Here is a 16215-nt window from a genome sequence, read left to right on the forward strand (position 1 = left end):
CGATTCTAGCACCGGGCAACACCTTACTCTATAAAATAGAATGAGTATTCTGATGAGCTGAGCAGAGCAGATTGTCTTTATAGACAGAAAAGGGCTGAAAAAAAGCAGAAGCAACAAGTTTCAAAGTTATTTTACTTGTATTGGTTAAGGCAAAGGGACTTCCTTTATCATGGGGATATGGCTATTTCCCCTCTCTTCTGATTTCTCTGAAGGTCAGATGAACAGCTTAATTTCGGCTTTGTGGCTTGGAACGTTAGCATGAGTGACTATTTTGGTTTGGCCTGTTGGGCCTAGTGCGGAGCTCAGTCCAAACCAATGGCTTTCTATGAATTTTATTTATCAAGACAAACATTTATTTATCAAGACAAACATTCCAAAGAGATTGAGCTGAACTAGGGGTCGTCTCCCGGAGGACATTTAGGAAAGACTTAATGAAGGGGTGGTATTTAAGCAGGGACTGGGATTTGGACACTTCTGTGTCTGCACATAGGCTATCCCATTTCCATCCTCTAAGCTTATCTGCTCTTCTTCCCAAGGCAGGAGACTTTTTGTTTTTTTTTTTTTTGACAAATTGATACTTCTGTTTTCCTGGATCCTGGATCCCACCCAGTTTTGTGTCCCAAGAGACTGTCCACCCATGTACATTCTTTTCCTGAAATTATTTTTTTCATTTATTCTGTCGTTGAGCATCTACAACGTACCATGCACAGATACTGGAGATAGGTACACAAGCAAGACACAGCCCTAAAATCTCCCATATCTCTCGTGGTCTGTTGGGAGGACAATCATACTCTCAAGCTACATTATCAAGTAGAATACATGCTACAAGTGATCCAAAGTACCATTTCCCTGGGGAGGGCAAGAAGGGTTCATGGACAAAATAGCATATGAATAGGACCTTCAAGAATCAAGAGAATTTTAACAGTGTCTTGTATATACTAACCACTGTGAAAATGTTTGTTGTATCTGCCTGGTAGAGATGAAGAGGAGTACATTTGAGGCTGAGGGGATAGCTTGAGCAAAGGCAAACAGAAGGAAAGAACATGAATCTCCTCTGGCTGGATTCAGGGTGTTTGGGGCAATAATAGTATTCGAAGAAAGATTAGAACCAGATCATAGGAATTTTTTTTTTCTTTTTCTTTTCTTTTCTTTTTTTTTTTTTTTTTTTGAGATGGAATCTTGCTCTGTTGCCCAGGCTGGAATGCAATGGTGCAATCTTGGTTCACTCCAACCTCCGCCTCCTGGGTTCAAGCGATTCTCCTGCCTCAGCCTCCCAAGTAGCTAGGATTACAGGCACCCACCACCACACCCAGCTAATTTTTGTATTTTTAGTAGAGACAGGGTTTCACCATGTTGGTCAGGCTAGTCTCGAACTCCCGACCTCAGACGATTCACCCACTTTGGCCTCCCGAAGTGCTGCGGTTACAGGCGTGGGCCACTGCACCTGGCCAGGAAATCTTAAATGTCAGTGTTGGGTTTTTATTTATAGATTTTTATTCTCTGGATAGTTGGAAGCTATCAGAAAAATCTATCAGAGGATAGAAATGTAAAAAATTTCTCAAATAATTTTCATGCCTATGTCTTGTTTTCCTTTGGGTCTCATGGCATCCCTGGGAGGTGGATAAGGCAGATAAGGAAATTGAAGTTCAGAAGATCTCCCTTCTGCCTCTCAGTCTCTTAAAGACTTAAGCCTTTACATGTATTTAGGCCTTCCTCTAAAATGGAAGAAAACTCCACTCTCCATCTTACTGCATTTTTAACTTATATCCCATTTTTTCTTTTTCGTGTGTGGTTAAACCACTTGGATAATTGATATATACTGCTGACATTCTCTTGGCATGACTTACCCTCTAGCCTCTCCTTCATTTTACTAGAACTGTTTTCTAGGCTTACCAGAGTCCACTTGACTTAGTCCATTGGTCTCCTTCCATAAATCATCCTACATTATATATTCATTGAGCTGATAACTGTGTGTCAAACACAATGCAAGGGCTGATGTACAAAGATGAGTAAGACACCACCTTACAAACAAACAAAACTGTGTTATAAAATTCATGGACTCATGTGAGGAATTGTGATTTAACAACAAAGATTAGAAAAATTAGTAGAGAAAAGTACTTAGGTGTTTGTTTATTGTCTAATATGTGCATGTGAATATTCTTTACATTGTTCAGGCACCATCACTTTCTGTCTGGATCCAGGAACTATCTCTTTATGCTATTGTCAAATGTGCTGTTTCTCGCTAGTTTCTGGCTACCATGAGAAAAGGGGAACAACATTGTTATTCACAATGTCATGACTTTTCAGAACCTGTTTGTATTGTCCTATGTAGCTTTCTCTGCCCCTCCAGTTCCTAATGCCACTTATTTAAAGCTGGTACTGCAGAGAGTCCCCACTAGGGCAATGCTGAATGGAAATGTGGGATTGGAGCCACTGTAGAGTCCCCAGTAGGGCAGTGCCTAGTGAAGCAGTGGGAATGGAGCCATCTCCAAGACCTCAAAACTGTAGTCCTACCAGTATGCAACTCCAGCCTGGGAACTATAGGCAGGAGACTCCAATCCATCAGAGCTGCTGCCTGGACTGAGCCTAGAAAGGCTGTAGAGGTGGGACTGCCCAAAGCTTTGAGGGCCCAGCCTCCCAGCATGTCCAGGAGTGGGACATGAATCAGAGGAGATTATTTTCTAGCTTTAAGACTTAATGTTGTTTTCCCTATTGGATTTTGGACTTACTTGGGAATAGTTACCGTTCTTTTCTTGCCTAGTTATCTCTTTTGGAATGGGAATGTCTATCCTATGCCTGTACCACCATTGTATTTTGGAAAAAGATAACTTGTTTTGATTTCATAGGGTCACAGCTGGAGGAATTTGCCTTGGGATGAATCGTGCTTTGAGTCTCACCTATATCTGGTTTAGATGAGACTTTAGACTTCGGGCTTTTGAGTTGATGCTGGATTGAATTAAGACTTTTGGTACTATTGGGATGAGTGAGAAGGACATAAATTGTGGGGGCAGGGGGAGAATTTTATGCTTTGAATGTGTCCCCCCAAAATTCATATGTTGGAAACTTGGCTGCCATTGTGGCAGTACTGAAAGGCCTTTGGGAGGCAATTGGGTCGCAAGGACAGAGCCTTCATGCATGGATCGATGTTATTACAGGAGTGGACTCCTGATGAAAGGACAAGTTTGGCTGCCATTGTCTGTCTGTTTCATATACTAACTTCTGCCTTTCACTTTTCCATCATGGGATGAACTTCACCAGATGACGGTGCCATGCTCTTGGACTTACCAGCCTCCAGAACTGTGAGCGAATAAACTTCTTTTCTTTAAACATTACCCAGTGTGTGGTATTCTATTATGGCAGCAGAAAATAGACTAAGACAGTTGGTTGTATTGATAATGCCATTTATTTAATGCTGGTTACATCGTTACTCATGATGCTGCACCATTGTTCACTCTACCTACAAATACTGGCTTCATAACTCAAAGTTTGTTCCTGTGCTTCTTTAGTGATGACACCAATGGCGATTTTTGCTTACAGAATACAGAAAAATGTGAATAAAATTTCACCAAAGTTTTAGATGTATGTTTACAACAATATATCATCCAACCACATCTTCTCTTGAATTCTTTAGGCCTTAATCCTAGGCTTAATTCTAGGCCTGAATTCCTAGAAGGTGATCTCTTTCAGTGTTGACTGCATCCCTGCCTTCCACACACTGAAACCAGTTGTCAGGGGAAGGGGTGGATAGGCTCAGGTCCCATGGGTGGAGCAAGAAGAGAAGTTCCATTCATGTAAGGAACATCTGGCCCTCACCTGGAACAGCTTAAGACCAACCCAGTATCTTATGAGGTCACTATATTGATCAGAGGCAAGAGAGGACATTGATTGTCAAAGTTGGTTGGCATTACAGCATAATGGTCTTGAATGGAGAAGATAGGCATGGCCACTTCTGGAGGATTGCCTGACATGTGGTGCAAAGCCTTGGAGAGGGGTGAACACATTGTACCAGCTTGAGGTGGGGGACCCCAGTAGTCAGGTTAAAGGATGCATCCACTCTCATTATTGTGTCATGCCAGAGGTGGCACTGTGGTCATAAATGTGGTGAGAGCCAGGGCATTGACCCACACAGGTGGCTCAACCTCAAGGATTGGTGGTGAACTGTTAGTAGCCCAGAGTTCTGAACTCATATATCCAATGTGAATCACCCCAAATTAGCAAATTGGTACTATTCTAGTGGCCCAGTATTATTCAATGCCATAAAATAAATACTGTGCTGGTCAGCAGAAGCAGTCTACTTGTCAGGTTGCCCTGGACAACCCCATAGGCATGGGCCCTGAAGCTCCTCAGGGCATTTGGCCAACCACACAGATCAAGAGGTGGGTCTTAGAGTACTCTGAAGAGAAACCAACTGGGATGATCCTAGCCACTGAAGAGGACTTAGAATATTTCAAGAAGAGCACTCAAAAGTGTGGGGTCCCCTGAGGATCTGGCCTGGGGCCTGAGCTAGGGACCCTTCTTGCCTAGGTCTTAGGGAAAATTGTGTAATAAAATAGAGATGATCTCATATTCTTTGCTACTGCTACCGTTGAGAGGTGAAGTCTAGTTTTACTCCCTCTAAACCTGAGCTGGCCTTAATGACTTCCTGGACCAATAGAATGTGAAAGAAGTGAAATTCTGGGATTTTCAAGGCCAGGTTATAAGAAGCCCTCTAGCTTGGGGTTGCAGAATGCAGGAAAGAAAGAGATCCCTTTGAATTATTATGACAAAGGAAGACTTTATAGAGTAGGTGTGATTTCAGCTGTACCTTGAAATACAAGGATGTATGGAAAGGCAGGCACAGGGCATTTCTGGCAGCAGAGAGGTAAAGTTGGAAAGGGTATAGGTAGGCCCAGGAGGCAATCTGTGTCGTTTCTCTTGGCTAGGACAGAGAGTTTCTTTTCTTTCCTTTTTTTTTTTTTTTGAGATGGAGTCTCACTCTGTCACCTAGGCTGGAGTGCACTGGCATGATCTAAGCTCATTGCAACCTCTGCCTCCTGGGTTCAAGAGATTTTCCTGCCTCAGCCTCCTGAGTAGGTGGGACTATAGGCATGCACCACTATGCCTGGCTAATTTTTTTGTATGTTTAGTAGAGACAGGGTTGCACCATGTTGGTCAGGCTGGTCTCAAAACTCCTGACCTCAAGTGATCTACCTGCCTTGGCCTCCCAAAGTGCTGGGATTACAGGCTTGAGCCACTATGCCCGACCAGGACAGAGAGATTCTGCAGTGGAGGAAGATTGAATTAGAATTGTGAGTCAGTCATGTCACAGACAGGAAGAATGTTTTGCCTCCACCCTGTGACCATGGGTAATATCTGACAGGCTTTTGGCCTCGGGTAATGGGATGAAGTCGTGTTTCAGGAAAATCAATGCGATGACATGTTTGCACCTTTACCTGAACTTCAGGAAGTGCCCCCACAGTTCTAGAGTTCCAGAATTCAGCAACCCAAGTCATAGTTAGTGTGTTTGTTCCCTTTGTGGTGAGACAAACTTGAAACACATCTCTCTGAAGAGGACTTTTGGTCTCACTTGATGAAACTTAATTCTTATTTCTGGAACGGTATTAATTTGTTGTGTCTCTCTGGCCAACTCAACCAGATGAAATAGAATAATTTTTGTTGTTGTTGTTTTATGAGACGGAGTTTCACTCTTGTTGCCCAGGCTGGAGTGCAGTGGCATGATCTCGGCTCACTGCAACCTCCACCTCCCAGGTTCAAGCGATTCTCTCCTGCCTTAGCCTCTAGAGTAGCTGGGATAACAGGCGCCCACCACCACACCTGGCTGATTTTTGTATTTTTAGTAGAGACAGGGTTTCACTGTGTTGGCCAGGCTGTTCTCGAACTCCTGACCTCAGGTGATCGCACTCACCTCGGCCTCCCAAAGTGCTGGGATTACAGGAGTGAGTCACCGCTCCCAGCCAAAATAGAATAATTCTATTATCCCTTCTCTCAAACTATTAGTGGCCCCTCTACTCTCCTGGCCTGGTCACTCCCCTTCCCAGAGCACCTTTGGATTCTTTTTCCTCCTGGCCCCCACGCTATTGTGTGTCCCACCTGTGCCAATGCTCACATGCCATCTTGCACAGTTGGTGCCAGCTGTGAATATGTCCCACTTCCCCTACTAAGTTATGAGAGCACCTCGAGATGCCCTCATCATTCTTCAGCCACCTTCTCCACTTTCAATCATCCTCTTAAAGTTCCCCAAAAGATCTTTCTAAAACACAGAGTAGGCTGGGTGCGGTGGCTCACACCTGTAATCCCAGCACTTTGGGAGGCTGAGACAAGCAGATCACCCAAAGTCAGGAGTTTGTGACCAGCCTGGCCAACATGGTGAAACCCTGTCTCTACTAAAAATACAAAAATTAGCTGGATGTGGTGGCGTGCACCTGTAATCCCAGCTACTCGGGAGGCTAAGGAAGGAGAATCACTTGAACCCGGGAGGCAGAGGCTGTAGTGAGCCAAGATTGTACCACTGCACTCCAGCCTGGATGACAGAGCAAGACTCTGTCAAAATAAATGAAAATAAAAACGTAAAAAATGAAACACACAGTTGGTGCCTTGCCATGCCAAGCCTTTTGATGGCACCTTGGTGTCTAGAGAACACAGTAATATCCTCATCTTGGCAGACAGAACCCTCTATACTGGCCTCATCCTGGTCATTTCCCCCATCCTAACTAGAATAATTGCGGCTCTCGTCACAAGGCCTTTGTGTCTTCTGGCCTTTGCATGCACTATTCCCTGTGCTTCAAACACTCTTCCCTCTGTCTCAGGCCTAAGCTATTCCTGTTCATTCTTCAAGTCCCACTCTGAATTCACCTTCCTTGGGTCACGGCCCCAACCCCTAGGCTGGGCTAGAACCTCTCCCCCATGCTTCCTTAGCACTGGTGCTCCCTCTCAGCACTCGTTACAGGGGTCCCAGTTCTCCATTCACCAGCCCGAGGGCAGAAGATGTGTCTTGCATCCCTGCATTTCCCCGGCATCCAGCTCAGTGTCTGGTGTGAGGTAGGTGCTTATGAAATTTCTGTTGCCTGGAAATGGACTCCATTTCATTAACTCATTCTCCTAAGTATCCTACCTGCTTGGCATTTCAGAAACCTAGAATTATTTGGAAGTCGACTTTTAGGCAATTAAAAACCACCCACAGCGGTGGAGCCATTCTTGGTGGAAGAGCTGTCACCTGGAATCAGTGCAGAGTGCCAAATACAGTGCCTCCCATTTAGGCACTGGCACAGCCGTGGCTGGTTCTGTGCTCCCATCTGCCTCATGGGAGGCAGGACAGGCGTCACTATGCCAGTTTTCTAGACAAGGACACTGAACTTCAGAGAAATTAACTCACCTGCCCAAGCTGGCCAAGCTTATTGGTGGCAGAGCTAACTAGGACCAGGCTGCTGTCATAAACCACCCTCCAGGTAGCTGCTGGATCATCTGGCCTTTGTGACCCAAAGAGGGCCAAGTCACACAGATAAATAGGACACCTCTGATGGCTTCCACTCTGGACAGCAACAGTGACCCCAGTCACCCCCACCCCAAAGCCAGGGAAACATCATCTTGTCATCTCTGGATTTTTCTTCACCCCCTTGGGTTAAAGCTAAGCAGACAGGGTGGCACTTCTGAATTCAGAGGCTGCAATGAGCTGAGAAAAACAAGCTTCTGTGGCCCCCTCCAGGACCCACCAGGTAGAGGGGATATTGCCCCAGGTGCCGCAGGAGGTGGGACGGGGACTCCAAGGAAGTTGTCCTCCCTAGAGAGTCCATCAGCAAATTGTCTCATGTAGCCATAACAGCCAGGAGCAAGGCAGGGGAGGAGGGTTTTGTCTAAGGAAAACCAGTGTATTGTAAACAGGATAAAAGGGGCTGGAAAGCCCCACTTATCACTGACTAATGTGTCCCCAGGTCATCGAGGAGCTGGACCCCTACCAGCAGCCCTGAGGAGGGAAAGAATTCCCGATTAACCCCATCACCTGTGAGCAGGGCCAGGGCAAAGGTCTGGCTTTTTCTCTTACTAAGCGATTCCCATGGCCATTAGACATTGGCAGGGCTCAGCAGCGTTTCTAGGAAGCCCGCCCAGACTAGAGAAATGCCTTCTACACCTGTTGCTCTTTGGGGCCATGCAGAGCAGGGAGTAGGTGTGCACATCCTTGGGATGGCAGGAGAGGAGGTCTGAGGAAGGCAGGGGTCGCGTGAGGCTGGGGAAAGCTGCAGGGGGATGGTGGTGGTCTCCTGATCAATCGTGGGGGTGGAGCAGGCTTGTGTGTCACATGGAGTGATGGGGGTTGGCCTAATTTAGACTTGAGGGGCTGGCTTAGAGACCAGTCTCTCTGGGCTCGCACTAATAATGACCTCATTCATTCCTTACATGCTTCTCGCATCAAGGTATCTTAATTTATATCTATTTATTTTATTTACTTTGAGACAGAGTCTCGTTCTGTCACCCAGGCTGGAGTTCCAGTGGTGCAATCTCAGCTCACTGCAACCTCCTCCTCCCAGTTCAAGTGATTCTCCTGCCTCAGCCTCCTGAGTAGCTGGGACTACAGACATGGGCCACCATGCCCGGCTAATTTTTATATTTTTAAGTTGAGATGGGGTTTTACCATGTTGGCCAGACTGGTCTTGAACCCCTGACCTCAGGTGATTCATCCATCTCAGCCTCCCACAGGCGTGAGCCACAGTGCCCGGCTGTCTTAATTTACAGATGAGAACACTGAGACTTAGCGGGGTTACATAAAGCATCCAAAGCTATGCAGCAGGCAGGTGGCCAGCTGAAACCTAAATTTAGGCCTCACTGACTCCAACTTGGGCGCGTAAGCACCAGTTGGATCAGATGCACCAGGTCAGTATTGAAGTGTGAAGACTTCTGAGGGATGCTCGGATCACCTGAGTTCTACTCTCCTCTGAATGTACTTCACCCCTCTGGAGAGCCTTCTTTGGTTATCTCTATCTCCTTTTGGGACCCCATTTTCCTGGACCATTAGGACCTGGGATGGTAGGAAGAGTTCAGTATTTTTAGACACAGAGCCTGAGTCTGATTCTCCAAGGTGGTCCCTTTGGACAAATCAGTTAATTCCTCTGAAACTCATTTTCTTTATCTTTAAGAAGGAAGCAATACGACCCATTCTATGTACTTCACTGAGTTGAAAGAGAATTAAATGAGAAGGGGCATGAAAGGGCTTTCCATTTTGAGTGTTAGTGTCACAGTGATTATCACAGGAGCTCCTGACTGTTTCCTCCACACCCACCTTCCGCTCCAAGCATCCTGCCTTCACATTCACCTGCCTCGGCACCGCCATATGCATGTCATGCTCCAGGAACCATCAGTGGCTCCCTGCTCCTGCTTCCTTAGTTTGGAATCCTGCCTTCCCCAGACCAACCCACCTCTACCTCCCAAACTTCGAGCCTCTGCTTCCCTGCCCTGCCTGAGCTGACCGTGGGCTCAAGTCATGGATTCTATGCTGGGTGCTCTAATACACTCTGTGTTTTCACACCTCTGTGCCTTTGCTGGCTCCCTAAAGTGATTTGTCCTCACTTCCAAGCTGGCTCAGATCCCAGCTCCTCCTCCAGCAGCCTTCCCGACCACTCAGCCTGTAGCAGCCTTTCCTCCCCCTTGCCTTGATTGTTCTCGGCATTGACTTCGCTGGAGTGTTGACTTCCACACGTAATCAGTCTCCAGGTTGGATCATATGCTTCTTGAGGACAAAGAGGTGCGTATGTCTTTTCATGAATCTGCTCAACTACTCCAAGCTAGACAGGTGATGGCTAAGGGGACGTCTTCAGGAATTACTCCATTTCCACGTGGGGTTGAGATGCCTTACCTCACCGTGAGAGCCACTAGAGCAGTGGCACTTGGAGGGTGTGGCGCACTGGAGGGCTGAATAAACGTTGATGAATTGACTCCAGCTGTGGCAGGCCAGTGCAGAAGCGGAGGTTGTTTTTGGCAGGTGGCAAAGAGTGCCAAACCAGAAGTCCTCTATTCTACATCGCTACAGGGCTTGCCCTGTGCATGCAGGAGACCCTGTATCATCCCAACTGACCTGTTCCACTCTATGAATCCTTGAGGTTTCAAGGGGAGAGTGGGAGATGGGGGTATTGAGTAATTGCCTTCCTGCTCATTTGCCACAAGGAAATGGAGGCCCAGAGCAGGTATGTGATCTGCCCGATTGTGCAGAATTCAAAGCCCACCTGGAACCTACGTGTCCTGACCGCCATCCAGCGCCCAGCTTCCTACTCTATGCTGCCTCTCGGGTGACACACACAGCAGCAAGTGAGCCCTGCAGACAGAGACGTTCCAGAACCCCAGGCCTGGGACCAGCGCTCAGGAGCCATCCTCTCAGCTAGATTGCCTTCAGCCTGCCAGGAGGAGGAGCAGCCCAGCCTAGACTGAAAGCCTCCAAGGAGGAAGTTCTACCTGCTTCTCCATGCCTGCAGACCCACTGTACCTTGTGCATTTCATCTGGAATTTTCTTCTGTTGAAAGGAAGGTGCTGGGTGGGAGGAGGAGGGAGAGGATCAGGAAAAATAACTAATAAATACTAGGCTTAATACCTGACACAAGTTTACGTATATAACAAACATGCACATGTACCACTGAACTTAAAAGAAAAGTTAAACAAAAATAAAGGTGCTGTTGCCATGACCCAAGCCACATTCTCTAGAGCTGTACCATCCAATACGCTAGCTGTTAGCCACATGCAGCTCCTGAGTACTTGAAACATGGCTAGGGCAAGCTGAGATGTGATGTCACTGCAAAGCATGCACTGGCTTTCAAAGACAGTACAGAAAAAGGTAAAAAGGTAAAATATTAATATGCTTAATATTTATGTTTTATGTTGAAACAGTATTTTTCATCTGTATTGGATTAAATAAAATATATTAAGATTAATTTCATCTGCTCCTTTTTCCATTTTAAATATGCCATCTAGAAAATTAAAATTAAATACATGGCTCATGTTAAATATAGGCATCTTCCCAGCACTTTGAGAGGCTGAGGCAGGAGGATTGCTTGAGCCCAGGAGTTCAAGACCAGCCTGTGTAACATAGCGAAACCTCATCTCTACAAAAACGATTTTAAAAATTAGCCAGCTGTGGTGGTGCATACCTGTGGTCCCAGCTACTTGGGAGCCCAGGAGTTGGAGGCTGCAGTGAGCCATGTTTGTGCCGCTGCCCTCCAGCCTGGGTGACAGAGTAAGACTCATGCTACATTTCTATGGCTCAGATGAATCTGGTCTGGATGGTAACCTTTGGCCTCTGGTGAGACTGCAGGCTCCTGGAAGGCAGAGCTGCCTTGGATGGTACCTCTTCCACCAGACTCACCTCTCCCAGCCTGACAGCCCAGGGCCTGCACATGCTGATGTACAAAGGGGGTCCCCAGTTTTCCAGACTGAATAGCTCCTCCATTTGGGCTCCTCTGAGGTCCCTCAGACTCAAAGAGTGGATCTCAGAGTGGCGTATGAGGGCAGTCCAGGAGAGCTTTCTGTTGGAGGTGAATGGGGCTTTCAGGTTAGGGCCAGAGTGGGGCACGGAGGCCCCAAGGAGGCACTGACTCTCCAGAAGGTGCAGGTACTAACCCTGGGGATGTGGCTTGTCTTCCCCTGCTCCCAGCATGGCAGGCTTCAATGTGGTTCTTTCCTTGGCAGCCAGGCGGCAGCTACATCTCTGCAGAAGTCCACAGCTGAACTCACTGCAGTCCCCAGGGTGGTCCTAATAGCTCCCACCCCCTCGGGCAAAACCCGCACTCAACATCCACCAAGCAGGCCTGTGCCCTTCTCTCTCCCACACCCAGCCCCAAATAAGCCAGATCGATGCAGGTTCTCAGAGGCCAGGCAGTCAGGGGCCCTTCCTCCCTTACCCTATTTTCAGCGCCTCCAGGAGACAAGCTGCATTAATGGCGATCATTTTGCAGCTTTGAAAGGGAAGCGCCCAGGACCCCGAGGCATAGGGTGAGAGGAGCCCTCTTGAGGAGAGGGCCAGACAGCAGGCATCCCTCAGAGGCCCCCTTCCCGCTGCAGGCCATGGGGCCAACGTGTCCCGACACTGACAGGCTTCCTTGCACAAACCAGACCTCACAGAGTGAGGGGGGGTGGAGGGGGGACACAGAGACAGGAGGACTGGGGGCTCATCTATCACGAAGCGTCAAACAGCAGGGCCATAGCAGCCTCTGCAACTCACCCACCCTCCACACCTTAGCCTCCTGGAATCAAGCACATTCCACTGTTGGGGGATTAGGGGGTCGGTAACCCAGGCTGAGCTGCCCCCAGCCTGCTCTCCCACAGTGCCGAGACTGAGTTCCTCCACCCGCCGTTCCCAAATGGAGTTGTGGTTAAGGGGCCCAGGGCAAAATAGAAATTGATGGGGCCTTTTTGTCTGCTCCTGTTTTTCAGAAAATAGCGCACACACTCTGAGAGGCAATCTTCTTCTTCTTCTTCTTTTTTTTTTTTTTTTTAAGACAGGGTCTTACTCTGTCTCCCAAGCTGGAGTACAGTGTCACGATCATGGCTCACTGCAACCTCGAACTCCTGGGCTCAAGCGATCCTCCTGCCTCACCCTCCTGAGTAGCTGGGACTCCACCATGCCTACCAAATTTTTTTTTTTTTTTTTTTAGCGATGGAGGTTTCACTATGTTGCCCAGGCTGGTATCGAACTCCTGAGTTCAACCAATCCTCCCGCCTCAGCCTCCCAAAGTGCTGGAGCTACAGGTGTGAGCTCTTAAAAAAAAAAAAAAAAAAACGGTTAGGGGAGCTGAATTGCACTGAGGATCTCCAAAGTCTTGTTTATGCTAAGAGCTGGGGCTGGAGAGAAAGAGGGGCTGCTCAGATAAGAGCAGAGGACCAGCAGTCCATCCCACCAAGCCCAACACCTGTGCCTGAAGCACAAGGGTCAGCTGGCCCCAGATGCCCTGAGTACTCACTGCAACAGTCAACCTCTCTTTACCAGGTGGGTCCAGAACATGACATTTCCACTTCTTCCCCAAGGGAAGCCCCACCTGGGGAATTACAGTCCTGGGAAGAGCTGGGCCCAGAAGAGCCCCAAGCCTTGGCAGTGGCTCATAGAGGCATCAGAAAGACCTGTGTTTGAATCCTGGCTCAGCCCTCTGCTGTCTGGTGACCTCGGCAGGCTACTTGAATGATCTAAGCCCCTCTTTCCTTCACTGGCACCTGCTCCTAGGATACATACTCCCGGAAAGTGGGAGTGGAAAGCCATCTTGTCTCGCCTTCAGAGAGACCTGGATTGGGCCAGTGACTAGCTGTGCATCTTTGTACAACTTACTCTTTACAACTTTATACTACTCTGACCTTCAGTTTCCTTATGAGTTTTTTGTGATGACTAAATGAAGTCATGTATTTGAGAGTACCTGATTAGTGAGCTCCAGGCAGGACCCTGTGACAGTGCCTGGCACACACATGGTGTTCAAGCAATGCTTTTATTTTTGTGCCTCTGGGAGGTGGCACTGCATATTAGGTAAAAGCCTCAACTCTGCAGCCTGAATTCAGATCTGGGCTCTGCTGCTTACTAGATGGGTGATCTTGGGCGAGTTGCTTAACCTCTCTGTGCCTCAGCCTCTTCCTATATAAAGTAGGCATAATCAGAGACCTTTCTCATAGCGTTAGTAAGAGGCTTATATAATATCAGTTCATAATTATAAAGGGCACATGATACATGGTATTGGAGTGTTACATTAAATAAAATTAAATTAGCCGGGCATGGTGGCATGCACCTGTAGTCTCCGCTACTCGGGAGGCCGAGGCAGGAGGATGATGGCTTGACTCCAGGAGTTGAAGGCTGCCGTGAGCTATGATCATACCACTGCAGTACAGCCTGGGTGATAGAGCAAGATCATGTCTCTTACAAAAATTTAATTTAATTTTTAAAATAAAATGTATTCCCCACCTTCCCGGCCTAGACATGCTCATCACCTGTCTGCTGGCCAGGGTTCAGGCCTTTTGCAGGCCCTGTCCTGTTAGTTCAGGGAAGTCCTTTCGGACCTCGTGTCTATTTTTTATGGGAGAGGTGAGGAAGCCATGCTCCAGAAGAGGCTGGGTGAAGGCCTTGACTCAGCCTCTGGTCCTTGCCTCCCACCCCACCCATCAGCCTGGTCAGAAGCCAGGACACAGAGCTCCTTCGTGGGCTGGCTCTCGGGAGCGGGGGCTGGGCTGGGCTGAGTGAGCTGCTCCTCACTGCTCAGGAAGAGAACGACAGGCAGGGAACACATTCGTAACCACCCAGCGGTCAGCACAAAGGTGGCGCAGGAGGAGCTTCCTCTTCAGGAGGAAGGGAGAAGGTCGGCAGCCCATATCCGGCCCTGCCCGTTCCTCCCAGATGCTGTGGAAAGATGTCCTAGCCACTCCGTCATTGCTGGGCGGGGTCTTTCCTTCACACTGGGGCGGGTCCCTTTGAGGACCCTGGTCTGCAGGGCCGGGCACATACTCACAGGCACACACACGCACACACACACACACGCAGAGTACAGGGGTAAAGCAACTGATTAGTGACTTGGCTGTTTGTCTTCCAGGGGGCTGTTCCAGGCTGCAAGTCTATACCATCTGATGCGCACTGGGCCGTTAGGGATGATGGCTTAGCTGTCGGAGCTCATTGCCCAAAGGGTCAAGGTCATGGGTCAATCCCTAGTAGGGTCATAGATTTTCTTCTCTTTCATAGCCACAGGTGCCATCCTGCACCAGGGCTTGCTCTCTTCTTCATGTGTGACATGTACAAAAGGGAACAACTTATGACTCAGCTGAAGGATGAAACTAAGTCTTCTTGCTGCTGCCCACTCTTGCTGGAAGTGGGTTATTCCAAGCATCATCTTGAAAGGGGACTATCAATTCTGTGACATGGGCTGTCTAAGAAGGTCATCTCAGCCAGGTGCAGTGGCTCACATCTGTAATTCCAGCACTTTGGGAGGCCGAGGCAGGTGGATTACCTGAGGTCAGGAGTTCGAGACCAGTCTGGCCAACATGATGAAACCCTGTCTCTACTTTAAAAAACACAAAAAGTAGCCAGGTGTGGTGGTGGGCAACCTTAATCCAAGCTACTTGAGAGGCTGAGGCAGGGAGAATCGCTTGAACCTGGGAGGCGGAGGTTGCAGTGAGCTGAGATGGAGCCACGCACTCCAGCCTGGGCAACAGAGCGAAACTCCATCTCAAAAAAAAAAAAAGAAGGTCATTTCACTAGGGCCACTGCCATTCCCCTTTACCCAATGTAGAAACTGAGGCTTTGGAACAAGTGGAGACCTGCTCAAAGATCCCACAGCTGGTTTCTTTACAGTGGGGATGGATAACTCCTGCTTTGTGTGTAGGGAGGTGGAGACCTAGGAGGGGCCCCAAAGAGATGGGAGTGCCCCGTCTTCAAGGGAGAAGCAGAGTTCTGCAGGAAACCCCAGGCAAAAATACTGTGTCTGAGACCTTTCTTGGGCAAGTTTCCTGTCATCTCCAAGTACAGAACAGGCTTGTGTTCATGTGACGGCTTCATGCAAGTCTCCTGAGTTTGAAACTTTATGCCTCTTCAGTCCACTCTAACCTGAATTGAGAATACAATGAGAACTAGAAGAGCAGATGCTGGGATAAGGTTGCCATGTGAGGTGGTGAGCTCCATCCACACATTCATTCATCCATATACCCACCCACTCACCTGCACATCCTCCCACCCACCTATCCATCCAGCCAGCCAGCCAGCTACTCATCAATCCATCCATCCATCCATCCATCCATCCATCCATCCATCCATCCATCCATCCGTCATCCATCCAGTCACCCATCCATCCATCCATCCATCCAGTCAGTCAGCCACCCAGCCATTCACCCACCACATCCATCCACCCATCTACCCATCCATCCACCCACCCATTTACCCACCCACTCACCTGCACATCCTCCCACCCACCTATCCATCCAACCAGCCAGCCAGCTACACATTAATCCATGCATTTATCCATCCATCCATCCATCCATCCATCCATCCATCCATCCATCCATCCATCATCCATCCAACCACCCATCCATCCATCCATCCATCCAGTCAGTAAGCCACCCAGCCATTCACCCACCACATCCATCCACCCATCCACCCCATCCATCCACCCATCTACCCATCCATCCACCCACCCATTTCCACCTAATTTACCTACCTGCACATCCTTCTTGACCTAATTTTATCCATCCAGCCAGCCAGCCAGCTACTCATTAATCCAT

The 16215-nt window shown here is 48.3% G+C and overlaps 1 long non-coding RNA gene across 1 annotated transcript; it reads left to right on the top strand.

Annotated features, from left to right (window-relative positions):
* The first annotated feature begins 6491 nt into the window (after positions 1-6491).
* On the top strand, positions 6492-11040 carry LOC116271066. The gene is made up of 3 exons (XR_004179468.1): positions 6492-7712; positions 7929-8019; positions 9129-11040. It is a non-coding gene; the product is annotated as an uncharacterized LOC116271066 (long non-coding RNA).
* Positions 11041-16215: the final 5175 nt, after the last annotated feature.

Source organism: Papio anubis, chromosome 17 (assembly GCF_008728515.1).
Source record: "Papio anubis isolate 15944 chromosome 17, Panubis1.0, whole genome shotgun sequence".
In the NCBI taxonomy this organism is placed as follows: domain Eukaryota; kingdom Metazoa; phylum Chordata; class Mammalia; order Primates; family Cercopithecidae; genus Papio; species Papio anubis.